We start from the raw sequence: 10,232 nt of genomic DNA, 5'->3' as shown, positions 1-10,232 counted from the left end.
AATTGGACTATATTACATAGAGGCTTTCTTAATTTACACATAGTAAAGGAAAATATTTTAACGAGTAAAAGGTTAGCTACCTGTTTTTTGGATATAATGTGATGGTTAACTTGTCCTCTGACCTTCCTTTCTACCGGGGTTTCAATCTTCCTGGTCTTTTCCTATTTATTCTAATTTGATTCCTGTAGTGTTGATTTCTATACACATTGGTCACACAGGTGGCTTCACATATATCCATATATCCTTGACAATGCTTCAGTAATCAGTAAACAGGCGACTCTGACACGTCATCACTGTACGTTATATTCCAGTGTGATCTCTATCACGTGAATATAACATCTAATTAAATATAACATTTAATTAAAATGATATTAAGCCCACGAACAGATGCGTTGTATCAATTTGTGGGCTATACACTTGATCCGCTGGTTAATTGTATAATACTTAAATCTCCCTTTCGAGAATTTTTCACTCATATGAAGACGTCACCATTGCCCATGAAGGGCTGCACAATTTAGACATCTGTTAATCGCTTACAACTGCTGTGACACGGGTCCTCGGGTGTTTTTCGGTCTAATCCAGAGCACCGCTTATTTTGTCGTCTCTTACGACAAGCAATGGCTGCTGGGGACCAATTCCAACCCCGGATTTAATCCATTGAAAGGACATGTAAAACTGGAATAACCTACTGAAAACAACAGAAAACGAATAAAAATACAATTATGAGACTAGTAAGAAAAACATCATCTAAATGTTCTGATCAGTACTGAAGGTTATAATATATGGAGTAGGTCCTACAATCAAAGTCATCAAATTTCCCGGTTTATATCTCCAGTTTTGTATTATTCCACAATATCCTTTAGGAATACCTGGTGAAAGGTTTCGATATCTACACGTAAAAATGCCACCAGATCTGTGACACAAATTAAGATTTAAAAAAATCCTTATATGATAAAATACCATCTGTGGTACAAAATGGTGATAAATTATGTGATATCATCTGTGAAACATGTAATTGTGACAAAGATTTGATGTTAGGTTCTTTTGATATGCTACTTATATCTTATTGTTGCCTGAATAAAGAAAACATTTGTCACCGAACTGAATCATTAATCGGTTGTAGTGTCACAAGTTTTATTTTGTTTTGAATTATGTCCCTTTCAATCCCGTTTAACTCTTAATGAGTTGTCACCAGCTGTCGTTATGAAAAGTGTCTACATTTAAATCGAGATTTCCAAAAGTCATTTCCTTTATTCAAAGGGTCACTTATAAAAGTATGGTCTTCACTGCATAATATCTTAATTGTAGTACGGATGCGATGATTTAAACTTAGGAAAACTCGGAGATTTGGTTGTGATAATCAAGATGTACATTCCTTGGTGTAGCGTGAAGATCACCGACAGTTCTTGCAAAGGCTCAGAAAAGTGAAAAAAGTAAACCACTACTTAAATAGTTATTTTGATTTGGAACAAAGGCAAGCATTTTCTTACTGATTGAGAAGCAATTCTCCTTCAATAAATTGACATTTCTGCCGTCCAACACAGTTTCTGAATTTCATAGTCGGTTTTCAAATTAAATTAAAACTATCTAATGTAGTACAGGTATTTTGTACTGTCTACTTTTGATTTTATTCGTTATTTCATCTTTTAATTCTACACATCTATTGAATATACATTCACATATTTTTATCTTTAACATATTAGGACAAAAATCGTACATTTTCTTATTTGAAAATGGAATGGAAAGCTATGTATATTCTTATATAAATTATATATATCACTATATTGAAAAGTGAAAAGCAAACCACTACCTAAATAGTTATTTTGATTTAGAACTAAGGGAAGCATTTTCTTACTGATTGAGAAGCAATTCTCCTTCAATAAATTGACATTCCTAGCGTCCAACACAGTTTCTGAATTTCATAGTCGGTTTTCAAATTAAATTAAAACTATCTAATGTAGTACGGGTATTTTGTACTGTATACTTCTGATTTTGTTTGCTATTCCAGTAATCATGCATACAGATGCTATTTTTTTTTTTACATAGTTGTAAAGCCTAAACGTTGCTAAAACAATAATTCATGAACCCAAGAGAAGACTTGAACATTCTATCACATATGACAGTTACTTGTGATTGGTAATCATGACGTCTTTCTTTAATTAAAAGTATGCAAAAATGACGTCACAATTTTTCATTATGAAGTTTTAAAACTGTTTTGCTTGGAACAGCTTTTTTGGTCCGCACTGTACGTTGTCAATGTAAACAAGGTTCAATACTATTTTTTGAGATGATGTGTATTAAACTGTTGTATTAACCAATTTACCTTTATACTGTCATTGTTATTGCATATTTATGATTTTATAAGCGACAGGAACATTTCATATGTACACATTTAAAGAAATTAAGACAAGATTTGGTGTACAACTGTGGATCATAACCGACCTAGTAGATATACTGCATTTTATTCGGTCCGGTTGCTGGATTTATTCATGAAATAATATATTTTAGATTGTAATTATTAATACATTGTATCATTATGGTCGCTAAAACAATAACAAATACATTAAGTTGTGATTAATTTTCTTATACCACTGTAGGTACATGGCGATCCGCCTGTGCACAAACGTCAAAATAAGACGCCTGATTAGATATATATATATATATAAAAAAAAAGAAATTGGCCACAGCCAACGGCCAGAACGAAACATGAGCAATTACTTCTTTTGAAGATAATCTATCTCTAGTTTACTGCTTTTTGTGGCTGATGCATGTGGCCACATGGAATTTTCTCCTAAAAGGTAGAAAAAGTGAAAAAAAAATCGTCCATTTCCCGGATTCCGGATAGGTTTGAATAGTACTTAACATTACAAGAGACCTAGATCCGCCGATATGTTTGTATATATAAATACTAGGGATCATCAACTTCATATATATCAATGATTTGTATTGATAATTGTTCTTCATTTTTGAAGTATTTTATAGGGCCTAGTTATGATAACAAACGTACCTAGCTCTTTATAGAATATGTATATTATATATATATATAATTTAATTCTTATTGTATCCTTGTCTCTGATTGGTCAAATTCTAATTGAGGAACGCAAGTTATTTTTGTATAACCTGGTTTGGTATGGGGACACACCCTCTTGACAACCAGATGTCAGAACTATTTTTTTTTTCTCTAGATCTAAATTTACATTGCAGCACTGTTTTCAGCCTTCTATGGAATAGAAAGTCAACGTGCACAATAATGGTTGTCAATATTAGCATCTAGGCCTACTTGTACGCAAATCACTTTTGTAAAACATCTTTCTCTGTATATATATGGTCGAATAATATATTAAAACAAAGATATTATATTCAAATTAATGATTTACCAAGTAAGCATTACCCTGTTCATTTTGAAATACATTTCTCACTGGGGGAAAAGGAGGGGGGTGGGGGTGGGGTGGGTGGGTGGGGGTGCGTTGTTTCATTCCTTGATCCGTCTTTCAACAAAGCAAACAAAAATTCATACGTCACATTTTATCACATGACGTCAGACACATTGACATGTGGATCGCTATTTGTTACTTTCTTACATATTTTCTTGTGTCGGATTTACTATTAGCGACAACATTGCATACAAGGGTAAGTTTTCCTTTAGTAGAAGTTTTCACAGAGTTGAAAGCCGTAAATTATTGCATTTTCTGATATTTGAAGATTTATTTTGGGTAGGCCTAAACAATGCAATTTCCCGTATTTTCTCAATCTGTCGGAGATGAGCGACTTCAAAGTCGATCTCTATCTCTAAAAGGGCAGCGAAATACGCATTACATGGATAGTCTACGCATATTTTCTATCATGATAAACTTCACTTTCGATACAATATTTTGATAAATGGCTAGGCTCCGTAGAACTAAGATTAAAGATGGCGACCTTTGGCTTCGCAGCTAGACGCTTCGTGTCGCTGCTGCTAAGTAAATCATTGCGCGGCTTGGTTAACTTGTATTTTTCCGAGTGTATGTACATTTTGATAAACGAAGGTTAGCATCTTTGTCTCTTGCATTAAATTATAAGAAATTACTTCGCGGATTATAAAGCGTAAACTGACCCAAACCAGGTTATACTCGTATAACTTGCCCCAGAATTAAAGTCATTCCTTATATATATATATATATATATATATATATATATATATATATATTATATATGCATGTATGTGTTCGTGTGTGTGTGTGTGTGTGAATTTTCTTTGGATAAATGTAAATTCAGAATGCACACCAAAGAGAAATGCCCCTGATTGAGATAATTAAAAGATAATGAAAATAAGAAAATGGGTTTTAAAATGTTTTCTTGAAGAATAACTGAACTAGATTACATGGAGCCTTTTTTATTTTACAGATAGTAAAGGAATATTTTAACAAGTAAAGGCTTACCTACCTGTTTTGGATATAGTGTGGTGGTTAACTTGTCCTCTGTCTTTTATCCCAAATAGTATGTATACTTTTTAATAAATGATGAAAATTAAAAAAAAAAAAAATACTTGTCCTCTGACCTTTCTTTCTACCAGGGCTTTAAGATTCCTGATCTTTTCCTATTTATTTTAATTTGATTCCTGTAGTGTTGATTTCTAGACAAATTGGTCACACAGGTGGCTTCACATATATCCATATATCCTTTACAATGTTTCAGTAATGATCACCATTAAACAGGCGACTCTGACCCGTCATCTCTGTACGTTATCATCCTGTGTGATCTGTATCACGTGAATATAACACTTAATTAATTGAACGGATTTGTTGTACCAATTTGCGGGAAATAAATTTGATCCACTGGTTGGTTGTATCATACTCCAATATATATATTGTATAATAATCCCCCTTTCGAGAATTTTTCACTGATATTAAAACTTCACCATTGCCCGTGAAGGAATGCACAATTTAGACATCTGTTAATAGCTTACAGCTGCTGTGAAACGGAGCCTCGGTTTTTCCGGTCTAATCCGATTTAATCCATTGAAAGGACATGTAAAACTGGAATAACCTACAAAAACAACAGAAAATGAAGAAAAATAGAATTATGAGACTAGTTATCATCCTGTGCGATCTGTAGCACGTGAATATAACACTTAATTAAATGAACGGATGTGTTGTATCAATTTGGGACGCTAATTGAGATAAAAAAAAGAGAAGCTTATATGATAAAATACCATCTGTGGTACAAGATGGTGATAAATTATGTGATATCATCTGTAAAACATGTAATTGTGACAAACATTTGATGCTTGGTTCTTTTGATATGCTACTTATGTCTTATTGTTACCTGAATAAAGAAACCATTTGTCACTGAACTGAATCATTAATAGATTGTAGCGTCATATGTTTTGTTTTTAATTACCTCCTTTCAATCCGTTTTTACTCTTAATGATTCAGTTCAGTGACAAATGTTTCACAAATGATATCACATAATTTATATAGCTGTTGTTATGAAAAGTGTTTACATTTAAATCAAGGTTTGCTATAAAAGTCATTTCCTTAATTCAATGGATCACATATACAAGTATGGTCTTTACACATAATATCTTAATTGTAGTACAGGTGCGATGATTTAAACTTAGGAAAACTAGGAGATTAGGTTGTGATAATCAAGATGTGCATTTCATGGTGTAGCGTGAAGATCACCGAAAGTTCCTGCAAAGGCTCTGAAAAGTGAAAAAAGTAAACCACTACCTAAATAGTTATTTTGATTTAGAACTAAGGCAAGCAATTTCTTACTGATTGAGAAGCAATTCGCCTTCAATAAATTGACATTCCTGGCGTCCATCACAGTTTCTGAATTTCACTGTCGGTTTTCGAACTAAATTAAAACTATCTAATGTAGTACGGTAATCTTGTACCGTCTACTTCTGATTTTGTTCGCATATTACGACTATACATATAACTCTTATCTGCCATCTGAAAATACACAGATGGCAGATAAGAGTTATAAGTATTGAAAAATGTTCGAATTCTAAGAGTTTATAACCGTTACATTTATCACTTGAATAAAAAGTAAAGATAATGATGAGTGATTAGTCTCAACTCCTGTAGGAAATATACAATATTTTGTTGGGGAAATACGGACCCCTGGATATACCATTGATTCTTTTGTAAGTGAATGAAATTGAATCCCTGACTATGCATGATATGTGTTTTACTAATCAGTGGATAACAAATATAAATAATAAATGCCATTTGAAGATCATTTTAAACAAATAGCTCTAGCAAGTTTATCGTTATCTCTACAGCCCAGTAGTTAAGTACTTCGTGACTAGCTTGAAAATACGGATGTATATTTAATTGCTGTTATAAAATTTAGAAATTCATTTCAAAGTTAAAGATTATCTCCCCCTCACGCATAGCTCTTATCCTTAGACGAATTTGACTCCACTTTTTTGGGACACTGCTTTTCCTTATAATAGCTCTAACACTTCATTGTTATTTCGGATTTCAAACATTTCGGTTGAGCATCACTGAAGAGACATTATTTGTCGAAATGCGCATCTGCTGCATAAAAATTGGTACCGTATAAGTTTTACACAAATACACTAACATACTGCAATGTAAGTAAGCAAAGAAGTGGTAGTATAAGTAAAAAATACATTATTAGTACAGACAATGTTCACTCTGATCTAAATGATACAATGTTTATACTACTAATCAGAGCCCAAAGCCAGGAAATATTCGGGCCCATTTCCTAAAGTTTTAATACTACCTCCAATACTTTCTTTAGTTATAATTGGTTGAAGTCTGAGTACGTATGAATGACATTAAACTAGAATATTTGTAATTATGTTGATTGTTATTTCGGATTTCAAAACTTTCGGTTGAGCATCAATGAAGAGACATCATTTGTCGAAATGCCCATCTGGTGCATCAAAATTGGTACCGTATAAGTTTTACATCAATCTAGGTTATAACTTCATCATCTTGGGAATAATTGCAAGTTAAAACATTTAGATCCTATAACATAATTATAATTAAATAGCAAGTACATGTATAAAGTTTCAATAATAAGCTACAGATAAGAACACAATAGTTATTGCAGTCTTCCAAAAGTTTCTATCATGTGGATAAATTCTGTTAAAGCATTGGGCCAGATAAATATGGAAGAAAAAAAGGAAACACATTGTATCAAGACTATTTCATCTCTATTAGAAATATTACCTGTACTGCAATAAGAAAGTCAAACACGTAAAAGAAAAGGATACATATGATTATTTTACCTTTACTAGAGAAAAAGTTTAAGAACACGCAAAAGTACTTCCAAAATAATGGTAGTAGTGGTAGGGCACTATTTAGTATATTATCGATGCTTTGTCCGATTATCTCTAGAGATGATAGTAGAAGAAGCAGAGTAGATCTTAATGTAATGGCCTGTTGTACTACGAGGACTGTTTGAATGATAACAGTCACTAACACAATATCAACTGTCAATAATTTCTATACTGTTACACTTGAAAACAGATTTGTTGCAAACGCTTTCATTTCTTGAGCTCATTGTCTTTGGTTCATGATGCTCAGGGAATACCTGGGTTTTAAATTCAGAAATCGACCAGGTAAATTATCTACAAGTCAAAGATTCCAAGTGATTAAGAATATATCTGAAACAACTGTATACGAGTTGTAGTCCGAGTAGCAGTACCTGGTTAGGTAGACAATCTTTCCTTTCAAAGTGTTTTCTGTGGCAGGTGCCTCTCACCTGTCTGAATTAGGAAGTGAAACCAATGTCTAACATTTGTTTGATGTTTGTATGTGATACATAGTCATTCTTTATAGCGTGTTATGAAGTAGTATCTCATACACCTTGTTACTAAAACCCTTGACTTCACAATTTTTGTTAGATTATACTAAGGACTGCTATTACTTCATCAAGTTATTTGTTAAAAATTTGGTAGGGGTTGTATCAGACAACATTGATAAGCAAACATTCGTATTTTTCAATTCTAAATTAGCATGGCCAGACAGGGAATTGTAAAACTAAAATCCTAGTATCCATGTCTATGGAACAGTCCCAACCAATATTCCAAGTCTCTGCCTTGAAAATATTAACCCAATAACACAAGAGAGTGTTTAGAATTCATATTGGAAGCAAAATGTAATAAAGTTAAAAGAGTAACAGTTATTCAAAAATAAATATAGGGAGAATATAATTAATTTCATAATATCTTGAGAGTGCTTTTGGATCGAAAAAGTAATAACAGGCAACTCTCCTGATTTGGCATTTTTTGAAGTTTTGCACGGAAAAGGAGTAGTGGATAAAATGTTAGGTTTTAAAGATGAATATACTAGTATATTTTACCTGCTAAATTACTCCCAATGAATTATGGATCAATTTTTTATTTGATGTGTTTAAAAGTAAAGAGTTCACACTTAACAGCGAATTATTCGGACACTTGAGAAGTAGAGGAGGCACTCATGCCTCTAATGTGAAACTTTGTTACGAAAGGAAGGCTGTTTTCATCACACACAGTCCTCATTACAATATTAACCATCAATGATTCCATCAAATGTCACGCTTGATAACGCACTTGGTTGATTGAGCCCCGCCTTTATAGTGATGATTGACAGGTATCCATTTAGCAGTCCCAAAGCACACTTCAGATCAAATCAGTTGGATTAGAAAAACACTCTAAACGTGAGTAACCCTCTCAAATCTTAAGCATTTCATGCAAATCATTTTGTTAAAAGTTGAATCGAAACTGAAGTAAGGTGCTTGCTAATTCTACTTCTTTGGTGAAACCTGATTCCATTATCATACACTGAGACCTAGACAAATTTTAACATTGATCTTATATATATAGAATTATTATTGACTGTCAACATAATTCATGAAACAAGATTTTGAACATAATTCAAAATGTTAATGAGGTATTTCTGTGATTAATTAGCCACGGAAATATACCAAGTATTATTTTTGACTTAAGTCAAATCTCAGTCCATGGTTTTGGATCCTGGATTACATTGACTCAAACCGTAAATAACTACTTCGTACTTCGTTGTGGTTGAGTTTCGAACGCTTAAAGACTTTGTGGATTTATCTAATGTTTTGTGGGGCCTCTATTATCAACATACCCTGAGTGTCGTAATACCTCAATCTCATTCAAACGATAAACTGTAAGTTGTATAATGTCACGGAGTTGATAATGACGATTAAACGAAGAAAGTAACGAACAGTAATCAATGTCATGATGCAAGAAAGAATCCGAAAGTGGGCAAAAACGAAAAGGTTGTTAAACCACGTGCAAAATATTTCCTGTGACACATGTAGTCTGGCTTGACAGGTCTCCAAGAGTTAGAAATACTCATGAGGTTCATTGATGAAAATTGTAGAGAATGAACATTGATCAATCTAAAAACTCCTATAAAATTTTTAAACAAAAATTGAGGATAGGACAAACACAGACCCCTGGATACACCATAGGTGGGATCAGGTGCCTAGGATATTATAAAAATCCCCAACTGCAACACACACATTTATAAATCATATTTACCAGAGTTGTAATTCACTAGAGCAATAATCTAGCTGTACAGCATGACTGAAACAAACTACTTGAATTTGTGCCTAGTCAATTCATATATACTTCTCAGTCAATCTCTAAGATTATATAAATCTGCTGAATATATACAGTGTATCACTATATGATAGTTGTCCAGAGAACTGAGTATTGAGCATACATGAGCAATTTGCTGAATACAACTCTCTCTGCTTTCCATACACCTCTTTCAGTCACGTGACATACTTATGACAAAGTACAAAGAAAAGAAAATTGTAATGAAAATTCCTTTGATTACGTAAATGAAGCAATCAGGGTCAATCAAGTCTTGTCCATGATTAGCTATTTATTGTGTACTGTACGTTGTCTCAAACGTTTTTGAGACTTGAAGATGATTTAGCAGAATTGAGCAGAGGTATACATAGCACTTTTGCGTATCTGGGTTAAACAGAGAAATAGACAGCGAAGAGATAGGATCGCATCGAGGTAAGGTTTATTGTCTTATATGAGGGACCTCAAATTACTGGGGGTGGACCATGTGAGACATTATTCCTTCAGAAGATAGTCCGAGAGCAAAAGTTCAAATAAATAAAAAGTTCGGACTTGAAGTTTGAAACAGTAGTTTCAGCCCAGAGGCTTAAGCACTTGTGATTAGACTAGGCAAAGACTAGTTAGAGGAAAATCATATAATAAATCAATAAGGAAATAATCATAG

The 10,232-nt window shown here is 33.1% G+C and overlaps 1 long non-coding RNA gene across 3 annotated transcripts in view; it reads right to left on the bottom strand.

The window, feature by feature from the left end:
* Positions 1-10,232, bottom strand: part of LOC125672986 (uncharacterized) — a 68,309-nt gene that overhangs the window by 45,081 nt on the left and 12,996 nt on the right. For all 3 annotated transcript variants that reach the window (XR_007369222.2, XR_008801527.1, XR_008801526.1), the window contains exons 3-4: positions 4,538-5,025; positions 81-688 (exon numbers count right to left, since the gene is read on the bottom strand). This is a non-coding gene — a long non-coding RNA (uncharacterized LOC125672986). The remainder of the gene's footprint in view (positions 1-80; positions 689-4,537; positions 5,026-10,232) is intronic.

Source organism: Ostrea edulis, chromosome 3 (genome assembly GCF_947568905.1).
Source record: "Ostrea edulis chromosome 3, xbOstEdul1.1, whole genome shotgun sequence".
NCBI lineage: Eukaryota > Metazoa > Mollusca > Bivalvia > Ostreida > Ostreidae > Ostrea > Ostrea edulis.
Note: the sequence above shows the minus strand (reverse complement) of the source record. Positions and strands in the feature narration are given on the sequence as shown.